Here is a 14,370-nt window from a genome sequence, read left to right on the forward strand (position 1 = left end):
ACAGAGCGGACATGGCCACAAGCACACTTCCAAATAAATGACACACATCAGATAGATGAATAAAACCCAACTAACAACACCCCCAAACTACACATACCCCTACCACCAACCAGGGTGATCAGCCATTCTCCATGGCTTTCTGTTGTGGGGGAATGTGTGGGGTGGCATATTACTCCCATGGCCAAAACACATGGATAATGCTTGCCATGGCTACAAGCAAATATCCAATTAAAAAATACACGTCACATAGACTAACTAGTCTAACTAAAACCTCTCCCAAACCCGCAAGACCCAATGCCACCAAACACAGTAACCAGCCACTCTCCATAGCTTTCTGTCGTAGGGGAATATGAAGGGTGGGATATTCCTCCGACGGCTGAAACACATGGAAAAGTTCCGCCGTGGCCAAAAACACCCTTCCAATTAAAAGATACATTTTAGATAGACGAATAAAAGGCAAATAACACCCCAAAAATTGCAGCAACTCGTTCCACTGAACAGGTTGACCAGCCACTCTCCATGGCTTTCTGTTGTGGGGGAATATCTGGGGCGGCATATTACTCCCATGGCCGAAAGACATGGAACAGACCTGCCATGGCCACAACCACACTTCCAATTAAAAGACACACCTAAGATAACTGAATAAAACCCAAATAAAACCACCCCCAAACTGCACAAACCCCTACCACCAAACAGGTTGACCAGCCACTCTCCATGGCTTTCTGTTATGGGGGAATATGTGGGGTGGCATATTACTCCCGTAGCCGAAACATATGGAACAGAGCGGACATGGCCACAAGCACACTTCCAAATAAATGACACACATCAGATAGATGAATAAAACCCAACTAACAACACCCCCAAACTACACATACCCCTACCACCAACCAGGGTGATCAGCCATTCTCCATGGCTTTCTGTTGTGGGGGAATATCTGGGGTGGCATATTACTCCCATGGCTGAAACACATGGATAATGCTTGCCATGGCCACAAGAAAATATCCAATTAAAAAATACACGTCACACAGACAGCTAAAACCTAACTAACACCTCCACCAAATTGCACGACCCACTACCACCAAACAGACTGACCCACCGCTCTCCATGGTTTTCTGTTATGGGGGAATATGAAGGGAGGGATATGAAGGGTGGGATATTCCTCCCACAGCCGAAATCCATGGATCAGGGCTGCCGTACACGCAATCACACATCCAGTTAAAAGACACACATCAGATAAATGAATAAAACGCAATTAACAGGTCCCCCAAACCACAGAACGCCCTACCACCAAACAGGTTGACCAGCCACTCTCCATGGCTTTCTGTTATGGGGGAATATCTGGGGTGGCATATTACTCCCGTAGCCGAAACATATGGAACAGAGCGGACATGGCCACAAGCACACTTCCAAATAAATGACACACATCAGATAGATGAATAAAACCCAACTAACGACACCCCCAAACTACACATACCCCTACCACCAACCAGGGTGATCAGCCATTCTCCATGGCTTTCTGTTGTGGGGGAATGTGTGGGGTGGCATATTACTCCCATGGCCAAAACACATGGATAATGCTTGCCATGGCTACAAGCAAATATCCAATTAAAAAATACACGTCACATAGACTAACTAGTCTAACTAAAACCTCTCCCAAACCAGGAAGACCCAATGCCACCAAACACAGTAACCAGCCACTCTCCATAGCTTTCTGTCGTAGGGGAATATGAAGGGTGGGATATTGCTCCGACAGCTGAAACACATGGAACAGGGCCGCCGTGGCCAAAAACACCCTTCCAATTAAAAGATACATTTTATATAGACGAATAAAAGGCAAATAACACCCCCAAAATTGCAGCAACTCGTTCCACTGAACAGGTTGACCAGCCACTCTCCATGGCTTTCTGTTGTGGGGGAATATCTGGGGCGGCATATTACTCCCATGGCCGAAAGACATGGAACAGACCTGCCATGGCCACAACCACACATCCAATTAAATGACACACCTATGATAACTGAATAAAACCCAAATAAAACCACCCCCAAACTGCACAAACCCCTACCACCAAACAGGTTGACCAGCCACTCTCCATGGCTTTCTGTTGTGGGGGAATATCTGGGGCGGCATATCACCCCCATGGCCGAAACACATGGAACAGGGCTGCCATGGCCACAATCACACTTCCAATTAAATGACACACATCAGATAGATGAATAAAACCCAACTAACAACACCCCCAAACTACACATACCCCTACCACCAACCAGGGTGATCAGCCATTCTCCATGGCTTTCTGTTGTGGGGGAATATGTGGGGTGGCATATTACTCCCATGGCTGAAACACATGGATAATGCTTGCCATGGCCACAAGCAAATAGCCAATTAAAAAATACACGTCACATAGACGGCTAAAACCTAACTAACACCTCCACCAAATTGCACGACCCACTACCACCAAACAGACTGACCCACCGCTCTCCATGGTTTTCTGTTATGGGGGAATATGAAGGGAGGGATATGAAGGGTGGGATATTCCTCCCACAGCCGATATCCATGGATCAGGGCTGCCGTGCACGCAATCACACATCCAGTTAAAAGACACACATTAGATAAATGAATAAAACGCAATTAACAGGTCCCCCAAACCACAGAACGCCCTACCACCAAACAGGTTGACCAGCCACTCTCCATGGCTTTCTGTTATGGGGGAATATCTGGGGTGGCATATTACTCCCGTAGCCGAAACATATGGAACAGAGTGGACATGACCACAAGCACACTTCCAAATAAATGACACACATCAGATAGATGAATAAAACCCAACTAACAACACCCCCAAACTACACATACCCCTACCACCAACCAGGGTGATCAGCCATTCTCCATGGCTTTCTGTTGTGGGGGAATGTGTGGGGTGGCATATTACTCCCATGGCCAAAACACATGGATAATGCTTGCCATGGCTACAAGCAAATATCCAATTAAAAAATACACGTCACATAGACTAACTAATCTAACTAAAACCTTTCCCAAACCCGCAAGACCCAATGCCACCAAACACAGTATCCAGCCACTCTCCATAGCTTTCTGTCGTAGGGGAATATGAAGGGTGGGATATTCCTCCGACGGCTGAAACACATGGAACAGGGCCGCCGTGGCCAAAAACACCCTTCCAATTAAAAGATACATTTTAGATAGACGAATAAAAGGCAAATAACACCCCCAAAATTGCAGCAACTCGTTCCACTGAACAGGTTGACCAGCCACTCTCCATGGCTTTCTGTTGTGGGGGAATATCTGGGGCGGCATATTACCCCCATGGCCGAAAGACATGGAACAGACCTGCCATGGCCACAACCACACTTCCAATTAAAAGACACACCTAAGATAACTGAATAAAACCCAAATAAAACCACCCCCAAACTGCACAAACCCCTACCACCAAACAGGTTGACCAGCCACTCTCCATGGCTTTCTGTTGTGGGGGAATATGTGGGGTGGCATATCACCCCCATGGCCGAAACACATGGAACAGGGCTGCCATGGCCACAACCACACTTCCAATTAAATGACACACATCAGATAGATGAATAAAACCCAACTAACAACACCCCCAAACTACACAAACCCCTACCACCAACCAGGGTGATCAGCCATTCTCCATGGCTTTCTGTTGTGGGGGAATGTGTGGGGTGGCATATTACTCCCATGGCTGAAACACATGGATAATGCTTGCCATGGCCACAAGCAAATAGCCAATTAAAAAATACACGTCACATAGACGGCGAAAACCTAACTAACACCTCCACCAAATTGCACGACCCACTACCACCAAACAGACTGACCAACTGCTCTCCATGGTTTTCTGTTATAGGGGAATATGTAGGGAGGGATATGAAGGGTGGGATATTCCTCCGACAGCCGAAATCCATGGATCAGGGCTGCCGTGCACGCAATCACACATCCAGTTAAAAGACACACATCAGATAAATGAATAAAACGCAATTAACAGGTCCCCCAAACCACAGAATGCCCTACCACCAAACAGGTTGACCAGCCACTCTCCATGGCTTTCTGTTATGGGGGAATATCTGGGGTGGCATATTACTCCCGTAGCCGAAACATATGGAACAGAGCGGACATGGCCACAAGCACACTTCCAAATAAATGACACACATCAGATAGATGAATAAAACCCAACTAACAACACCCCCAAACTACACATACCCCTAACACCAACCAGGATGATCAGCCATTCTCCATGGCTTTCTGTTGTGGGGGAATGTGTGGGGTGGCATATTAATCCCATGGCCAAAACACATGGATAATGCTTGCCATGGCTACAAGCAAATATCCAATTAAAAAATACACGTCACATAGACTAACTAGTCTAACTAAAACCTCTCCCAAACCCACAAGACCCAATGCCACCAAACACAGTAACCAGCCACTCTCCATAGCTTTCTGTCGTAGGGGAATATGAAGGGTGGGATATTCCTCCGACGGCTGAAACACATGGAACAGGGCCGCCGTGGCCAAAAACACCCTTCCAATTAAAAGATACATTTTAGATAGACGAATAAAAGGCAAATAACACCCCGAAAATTGCAGCAACTCGTTCCACTGAACAGGTTGACCAGCCACTCTCCATGGCTTTCTATTGTGGGGGAATATCTGGGGCGGCATATTACTCCCATGGCCGAAAGACATGGAACAGACCTGCCATGGCCACAACCACACATCCAATTAAAAGACACACCTATGATAACTGAATAAAACCCAAATAAAACCACCCCCAAACTGCACAAACCCCTACCACCAAACAGGTTGACCAGCCACTCTCCATGGCTTTCTGTTGTGGGGGAATATGTGGGGTGGCATATCACCCCCATGGCCGAAACACATGGAACAGGGCTGCCATGGCCACAATCACACTTCCAATTAAATGACACACCTAAGATAACTGAATAAAACCCAAATAAAACCACCCCCAAACTACACATACCCCTACCACCAACCTGGGTGATCAGCCATTCTCCATGGCTTTCTGTTGTGGGGGAATATGTGGGGTGGCATATTACTCCCATGGCTGAAACACATGGATAATGCTTGCCATGGCCACAAGCAAATAGCCAATTAAAAAATACACGTCACATAGGCGGCGAAAACCTAACTAACACCTCCACCAAATTGCACGACCCACTACCACCAAACAGACTGACCCACCGCTCTCCATGGTTTTCTGTTATGGGGGAATATGAAGGGAGGGATATGAAGGGTGGGATATTCCTCCCACAGCCGATATCCATGGATCAGGGCTGCCGTGCACGCAATCACACATCCAGTTAAAAGACACACATTAGATAAATGAATAAAACGCAATTAACAGGTCCCCCAAACCACAGAACGCCCTACCACCAAACAGGTTGACCAGCCACTCTCCATGGCTTTCTGTTATGGGGGAATATCTGGGGTGGCATATTACTCCCGTAGCCGAAACATATGGAACAGAGTGGACATGACCACAAGCACACTTCCAAATAAATGACACACATCAGATAGATGAATAAAAACCAACTAACAACACCCCCAAACTACACATACCCCTACCACCAACCAGGGTGATCAGCCATTCTCCATGGCTTTCTGTTGTGGGGGAATGTGTGGGGTGGCATATTACTCCCATGGCCAAAACACATGGATAATGCTTGCCATGGCTACAAGCAAATATCCAATTAAAAAATACACGTCACATAGAGTAACTAATCTAACTAAAACCTTTCCCAAACCCGCAAGACCCAATGCCACCAAACACAGTATCCAGCCACTCTCCATAGCTTTCTGTCGTAGGGGAATATGAAGGGTGGGATATTCCTCCGACGGCTGAAACACATGGAACAGGGCCGCCGTGGCCAAAAACACCCTTCCAATTAAAAGATACATTTTAGATAGACGAATAAAAGGCAAATAACACCCCCAAAATTGCAGCAACTCGTTCCACTGAACAGGTTGACCAGCCACTCTCCATGGCTTTCTGTTGTGGGGGAATATCTGGGGCGGCATATTACCCCCATGGCCGAAAGACATGGAACAGACCTGCCATGGCCACAACCACACTTCCAATTAAAAGACACACCTAAGATAACTGAATAAAACCCAAATAAAACCACCCCCAAACTGCACAAACCCCTACCACCAAACAGGTTGACCAGCCACTCTCCATGGCTTTCTGTTGTGGGGGAATATGTGGGGTGGCATATCACCCCCATGGCCGAAACACATGGAACAGGGCGGCCATGGCCACAACCACACTTCCAATTAAATGACACACATCAGATAGATGAATAAAACCCAACTAACAACACCCCCAAACTACACAAACCCCTACCACCAACCAGGGTGATCAGCCATTCTCCATGGCTTTCTGTTGTGGGGGAATGTGTGGGGTGGCATATTACTCCCATGGCTGAAACACATGGATAATGCTTGCCATGGCCACAAGCAAATAGCCAATTAAAAAATACACGTCACATAGACGGCGAAAACCTAACTAACACCTCCACCAAATTGCACGACCCACTACCACCAAACAGACTGACCAACTGCTCTCCATGGTTTTCTGTTATAGGGGAATATGTAGGGAGGGATATGAAGGGTGGGATATTCCTCCGACAGCCGAAATCCATGGATCAGGGCTGCCGTGCACGCAATCACACATCCAGTTAAAAGACACACATCAGATAAATGAATAAAACACAATTAACAGGTCCCCCAAACCACAGAATGCCCTACCACCAAACAGGTTGACCAGCCACTCTCCATGGCTTTCTGTTATGGGGGAATATCTGGGGTGGCATATTACTCCCGTAGCCGAAACATATGGAAAAGAGCGGACATGGCCACAAGCACACTTCCAAATAAATGACACACATCAGATAGATGAATAAAACCCAACTAACAACACCCCCAAACTACACATACCCCTAACACCAACCAGGGTGATCAGCCATTCTCCATGGCTTTCTGTTGTGGGGGAATGTGTGGGGTGGCATATTAATCCCATGGCCAAAACACATGGATAATGCTTGCCATGGCTACAAGCAAATATCCAATTAATAAATACACGTCACATAGACTAACTAGTCTAACTAAAACCTCTCCCAAACCCTCAAGACCCAATGCCACCAAACACAGTAACCAGCCACTCTCCATAGCTTTCTGTCGTAGGGGAATATGAAGGGTGGGATATTCCTCCGACGGCTGAAACACATGGAACAGGGCCGCCGTGGCCAAAAACACCCTTCCAATTAAAAGATACATTTTAGATAGACGAATAAAAGGCAAATAACACCCCCAAAATTGCAGCAACTCGTTCCACTGAACAGGTTGACCAGCCACTCTCCATGGCTTTCTATTGTGGGGGAATATCTGGGGCGGCATATTACTCCCATGGCCGAAAGACATGGAACAGACCTGCCATGGCCACAACCACACATCCAATTAAATGACACACCTATGATAACTGAATAAAACCCAAATAAAACCACCCCCAAACTGCACAAACCCCTACCACCAAACAGGTTGACCAGCCACTCTCCATGGCTTTCTGTTGTGGGGGAATATCTGGGGCGGCATATCACCCCCATGGCCGAAACACATGGAACAGGGCTGCCATGGCCACAATCACACTTCCAATTAAATGACACACATCAGATAGATGAATAAAACCCAACTAACAACACCCCCAAACTACACAAACCCCTACCACCAACCAGGGTGATCAGCCATTCTCCATGGCTTTCTGTTGTGGGGGAATATGTGGGGTGGCGTATTACTCCCAAGGCCGAAACACATGAATAATGCTTGCCATGGCCACAAGCAAATATCCAATTAAAAAATACACGTCACATAGACGGCTAAAACCTAACTAACACCTCCACCAAATTGCACGACCCACTACCACCAAACAGACTGACCCCCCGCTCTCCATGGTTTTCTGTTATGGGGGAATATGAAGGGAGGGATATGAAGGGTGGGATATTCCTCCCACAGCCGAAATCCATGGATCAGGGCTGCCGTGCACGCAATCACACATCCAGTTAAAAGACACACATCAGATAAATGAATAAAACGCAATTAACAGGTCCCCCAAACCACAGAACGCCCTACCACCAAACAGGTTGACCAGCAACTCTCCATGGCTTTCTGTTATGGGGGAATATCTGGGGTGGCATATTACTCCCGTAGCCGAAACATATGGAACAGAGCGGACATGGCCACAAGCACACTTCCAAATAAATGACACACATCAGATAGATGAATAAAACCCAACTAACGACACCCCCAAACTACACATAGCCCTACCACCAACAAGGGTGATCAGCCATTCTCCATGGCTTTCTGTTGTGGGGGAATGTGTGGGGTGGCATATTACTCCCATGGCCAAAACACATGGATAATGCTTGCCATGGCTACAAGCAAATATCCAATTAAAAAATACACGTCACATAGAGTAACTAGTCTAACTAAAACCTCTCCCAAACCCGCAAGACCCAATGCCACCAAACACAGTATCCAGCCACTCTCCATAGCTTTCTGTCGTAGGGTAATATGAAGGGTGGGATATTCCTCCGACGGCTGAAACACATGGAACAGGGCCGCCGTGGCCAAAAACACCCTTCCAATTAAAAGATACATTTTATATAGACGAATAAAAGGCAAATAACACCCCAAAAATTGCAGCAACTCGTTCCACTGAACAGGTTGACCAGCCACTCTCCATGGCTTTCTATTGTGGGGGAATATCTGGGGCGGCATATTACTCCCATGGCCGAAAGACATGGAACAGACCTGCCATGGCCACAACCACACATCCAATTAAAAGACACACCTATGATAACTGAATAAAACCCAAATAAAACCACCCCCAAACTGCACAAACCCCTACCACCAAACAGGTTGACCAGCCACTCTCCATGGCTTTCTGTTGTGGGGGAATATCTGGGGCGGCATATCACCCCCATGGCCGAAACACATGGAACAGGGCTGCCATGGCCACAATCACACTTCCAATTAAATGACACACATCAGATAGATGAATAAAACCCAACTAACAACACCCCCAAACTACACAAACCCCTACCACCAACCAGGGTGATCAGCCATTCTCCATGGCTTTCTGTTGTGGGGGAATATGTGGGGTGGCGTATTACTCCCAAGGCCGAAACACATGGATAATGCTTGCCATGGCCACAAGCAAATATCCAACTAAAAAATACACGTCACATAGACGGCTAAAATCTAACTAACACCTCTCCCAAACCCGCAAGACCCAATGCCACCAAACACAGTATCCAGCCACTCTCCATAGCTTTCTGTCGTGGGGGAATATGAAGGGTGGGATATTCCTCCAACGGCTGAAACACATGGAACAGGGCCGCCGTGGCCAAAAACTCCCTTCCAATTAAAAGATACATTTTAGATAGACGAATAAAATGGAAATAACACCCCAAAAATTGCAGAGACTCGTTCAACTGAACAGGTTGACCAACCACTCTCCATGGCTTTCTGTTGTGGGGGAATGTGTGGGGTGGCATATTACTCCCATGGCCGAAACACATGGAACAGGGCTGCCATGGCCACAATCACACTTCCAATTAAATGACACAAATCGGATAGATGAATAAAACCCAACTAACGACACCCCCAAACTACACATACCCCGACCACCAAACAGGGTGATCAGCCACTCTCCATGGCTTTCTGTAGTGGGGGAATGTGTGGGGTGGCATATTACTCCCATGTCCAAAACACATGGATAATGCTTGCCATGGCCACAAGCAAATATCCAATTAAAAAATACACGTCACATAGACGGCTAAAATCTAACTAAAACCTCTCCCAAACCCGCAAGACCCAATGCCACCAAACACAGTAACTAGCCACTCTCCATAGGTTTCTGTCGTGGGGGAATATGAAGGGTGAGATATTCCTCCAACGGCTGAAACACATGGAACAGGGCCGCCGTGGCCAAAAACTCCCTTCCAATTAAAAGATACATTTTAGATAGACGAATAAAATGGAAATAACACCCCAAAAATTGCAGAGACTCGTTCAACTGAACAGGTTGACCAACCACTCTCCATGGCTTTCTGTTGTGGGGGAATGTGTGGGGTGGCATATTACTCCCATGGCCGAAACACATGGAACAGAGATGCCATGGCCACAATCACACTTCCAATTAAATGACACACATCGGATAGATGAATAAAACCCAACTAACGACACCCACAATCTACACATACCCCTACCACCAAACAGGTTGACCAGCCACTCTCCATGGCTTTTTGTTATGGAGGAATATCAGCAGTGGCATGTTGCTCCCGTAGCGGAAACATATGGAACAGAGCGGCCATGGCCACAAGCACACTTCCAAATAAATGACACACATCAGATAGATGAATAAAACCCAACTAACAACACCCCCAAACTAAACAAACCCCTACCATCAAACAGGGTGATCAGCCATTCTCCATGGCTTTCTGTTGTGGGGGAATGTGTGTGGTGGCATAGTACTCCCATGGCCAAAACACATGGATAATGCTTGCCATGGCTACAAGCAAATATCCAATTAAAAAATACACGTCACATATACTAACTAATCTAACTAACACCTCTCCCAAACCCGCAAGACCCAATGCCACCAAACACAGTAACCAGCCACTCTCCATAGCTTTCTGTCGTAGGGGAATATGAAGGGTGGGATATTCCTCCCATGGCTGAAACACATGGAACAGACCTGCCATTGCCACAACCACACTTCCAATTAAAAGACACACCTAAGATAACTGAATAAAACCCAAATAAAACCACCCCCAAACTGCACAAACCCCTACCACCAAACAGGTTGACCAGCCACTCTCCATGGCTTTCTGTTGTGGGGGAATATGTGGGGTGGCATATCACCCCCATGGCCGAAACACATGGAACAGGGCTGCCATGGCCACAACCACACTTCCAATTAAATGACACACATCAGATAGATGAATAAAACCCAACTAACAACACCCCCAAACTACACATACCCCTACCACCAACCAGGGTGATCAGCCATTCTCCATGGCTTTCTGTTGTGGGGGAATGTGTGGGGTGGCATATTAATCCCATGGCCAAAACACATGGATAATGCTTGCCATGGCTACAAGCAAATATCCAATTAAAAAATACACGTCACATAGACGGCTAAAACCTAACTAACACCTCCACCAAATTGCACGACCCACTACCACCAAACAGACTGACCCACCGCTCTCCATGGTTTTCTGTTATGGGGGAATATGAAGGGAGGGATAAAAGATACACATCAGATAGCCAAATAAAACCCCACTAACAGCTCCCCAAACCCACCGCAACCCCCTTCCACCACACAGGGTGAAGAGACACTGTCCATTGCTTTCTGATGTGTGGGAATATTTGGGGTGGCATATTACTCCCATGGCCAAAACACATGGATCAGGGCTGCCATGGGTTCGAATTGAAAGATACAGGCCTCCCAACCTGTAGAGAGGGAAAATCATTCTTATGGATTTCCTGGAGATTCATCTGGTCTCAAGTCACTCTGAACTTCTCCCCTCACCCTAATTTTTTAATATAATACTATATATTATTTAATAAATTGTAGTCTTGATTCTCCTGTCTTTGGGGTGGGAGGGGGCGGGGATAACAACTGATGTCCTAAGCAGTTGCACCCTTTGATACTAGAAGACCTACCATACTACTTATTATCTTGTTCTCTTTACCCAGAGCCAAGGGCTAAATTCCTTGCAGAGCTTTTAATGCGTTTAAATTTTTCTTCAGATTCAGAGAAGCTGCTTTCCCCCCTCATAGACACTTAGGGCTTTTTTTCAGACCTCTTGAAAATGGTCACATGGCTGGTGGCCCCACCCCCTGATCTCCAGACAGAGGGGAGTTTAGATTGCCCTCAGTGCCACTGAGCAATCTAAACTCTTCTCTGGCTGGAGATCAGGGGGTTGGGCCACCAGCCATGTGACGATTTTCGCCGAGTGCGATTTAAAAACATCCCCCTTGTTCCAGCTGACTCAAAATTTTTTAATTTTAAATTTATTTTTTTAAACCAAACAAACAAACAAAAACAATGTACAAGCTGACTCAAAATGACATGATTGTGTGATCCTGGGAGCATGCGCACATGTGGTACCAGGGGCACCACCTCCCGCTAAGAGTTGCCCCCTGTGCTGGCAACCTGTGCTGGCAATCTCTTTTCCCAGGAAAAAAAAAAGCCCTGCAGACACTAATCCATTTGTTTCTTATAGAGGGTCACTTTTTGCTTTTGCAGTGAAAAAAATTCAGGCTAGAGTTGTATCCAGAGAAAGTAAAGCCTTTATTTGATCAGTATTTCCTGTTGATATTTGTATATTATGATTAATTATCCTGTTGATATTTGTATTTTATGATTGTTGATACTTGTATATATGATTCACTTATTTATGTCAGATTTTTTTAAGTGTTTGGATTGTAATGGCCTTTAGCCATAGACAATAAAGTCTTTGATACTAACTCACTAAGCTGAGCCATCATTTGACAGGTGACCTGGGCTGGAAAACCAAGGTCACAGTGGGTTTCTGGATTTGTTCACTGGTGCAGAATCTCTCTCTCTAAACGTTTCCCCGCAACCCACAAAGCTGAAGAAAGAGGGCTTTCCAAATGGAATACTTTCTCCCTCTGCCTTCTGACCCCTGACGATGGGAGGGCATGATGATCCAGGCAGGAAGATTGCCTATTCCAGCATGGGAAATTCCTGGAGATTTGGGGGTGGTGCCTGGGGAAGGTGGCATTTGGGGTAGGGAGGTACTTTATCAGAGATGTGATGCCCTAGAATTAGCGTTGTCGGGTCTCCCCTGGCAACTAGCAGGGCATGAGAGTGGGGGTGCTGACCCTTACACATGCTTACAGCCCCAACCAATTATGTCAATTACATCATGATGCCATCATTTGCTGCATCATCCCAGGGCCAATTTTAAAAGTATCAGCCCTAGCGAGATGCCAGAAGCACTGGAAATGATGTTCCACACAGACCCATTTCCTGGGCCTGCCTCCTCCAATCTAGGGTTGTCTGTGTTGGGAAATTCCTTGAGATTTGAGGAGTGAAGCTTGGGGAGGGTGGGGTTTGGGGAGGGGGCTCAGTGGGGTATAATCCCATAGAGTGTACCCTCCAAAGCAGCCATTTTCTCTAGGGGAACAGATATCTGTCACCTGGAGATCCATTGTAATTCTGGGAGATCTCCAGTCATCACCTGGAGGCTGGCAATCCTGTTCCAATCAGAAGCAGAAACTGCCTGGAGTTTGGTCACCAGTGCCACTCGGATAGAGTCCACTCTCTGAAATTGCCATTTTCCCCAGGGGAACTGATCTAGTAAGAGCACTTTGGTGTTCACTCAAAACACTGGATCCAGGTTCTGTATTGTGCAATCCATGAACATGGATTGATAAGTAATCTTGCAGCATATTTTGTGGGAATCCATGTAAAAATCCTGAGCAGCCATAAGGATGCATGCTTTGGAACCATATTCTTGTGCTATGGCAGCGCTACTGAATCATAGATCTGGGCTTTTGAAAGCATGGCTACAAAAGAACGTTATTCAGGTGCTAAGTCGTAAAAATTGTGAAGATTCCTTGAGGACCCCTCTCTGCCCCACATTTGTCTTTGTACCATGAACCAGCAGGTGCACGACTTTTAAAGTGCAGCCTGTGGACACGGATGTCTTTGTTGGACTAACAATGAATTTTCAAGGATTGCGTGTAAACATTAGCAAGACCCATGCCTTGAATCTAAGGCTTCCCCCCCCACACACACACACAGCTGAGTACATGTGTGAATTTTAAGGATGTCACCTGAGGGCATGGAGTTGAGCTCTGATTTGATGCTGGACTGGGGTAGGAGACTCTGACTGGGTTCAAAATTTTCTGGAGATTGGGAGGGGTGGGGGTGGGCAGAGCCTGGTGACGGTGGGTTTTCGGGAGAGGAGGGACCTCAGTGGTATATAATGACATAGAATACACCCTCCAAAGCAGCCACTTTCTCCAGGGGAACTGATCTCAGTTGTAGTTTTGGGGATCTCCAGGTCCCACCTGAAGGTTGACAGCCCTAAGTACATGGTGATCTATGTGAATAGAGATTTTAGTCCCACCATCCGTGCATAATTCTATAAATCTGTATCATGTCCCTTCTCAGCTTTTTTTTATTCTTGATTGGCCAAATCATCTACACACACGACTGCCGCAGCCAGTCACCCCAAACCCCGCTTTAGTTTATGTCTCTTTAACAACTAGGCCGCCCCACTGACTTACGT

The sequence above is a fragment of the Eublepharis macularius genome, chromosome 5, assembly GCF_028583425.1.
Source record: "Eublepharis macularius isolate TG4126 chromosome 5, MPM_Emac_v1.0, whole genome shotgun sequence".
Taxonomy (NCBI): Eukaryota; Metazoa; Chordata; class Lepidosauria; order Squamata; family Eublepharidae; genus Eublepharis; species Eublepharis macularius.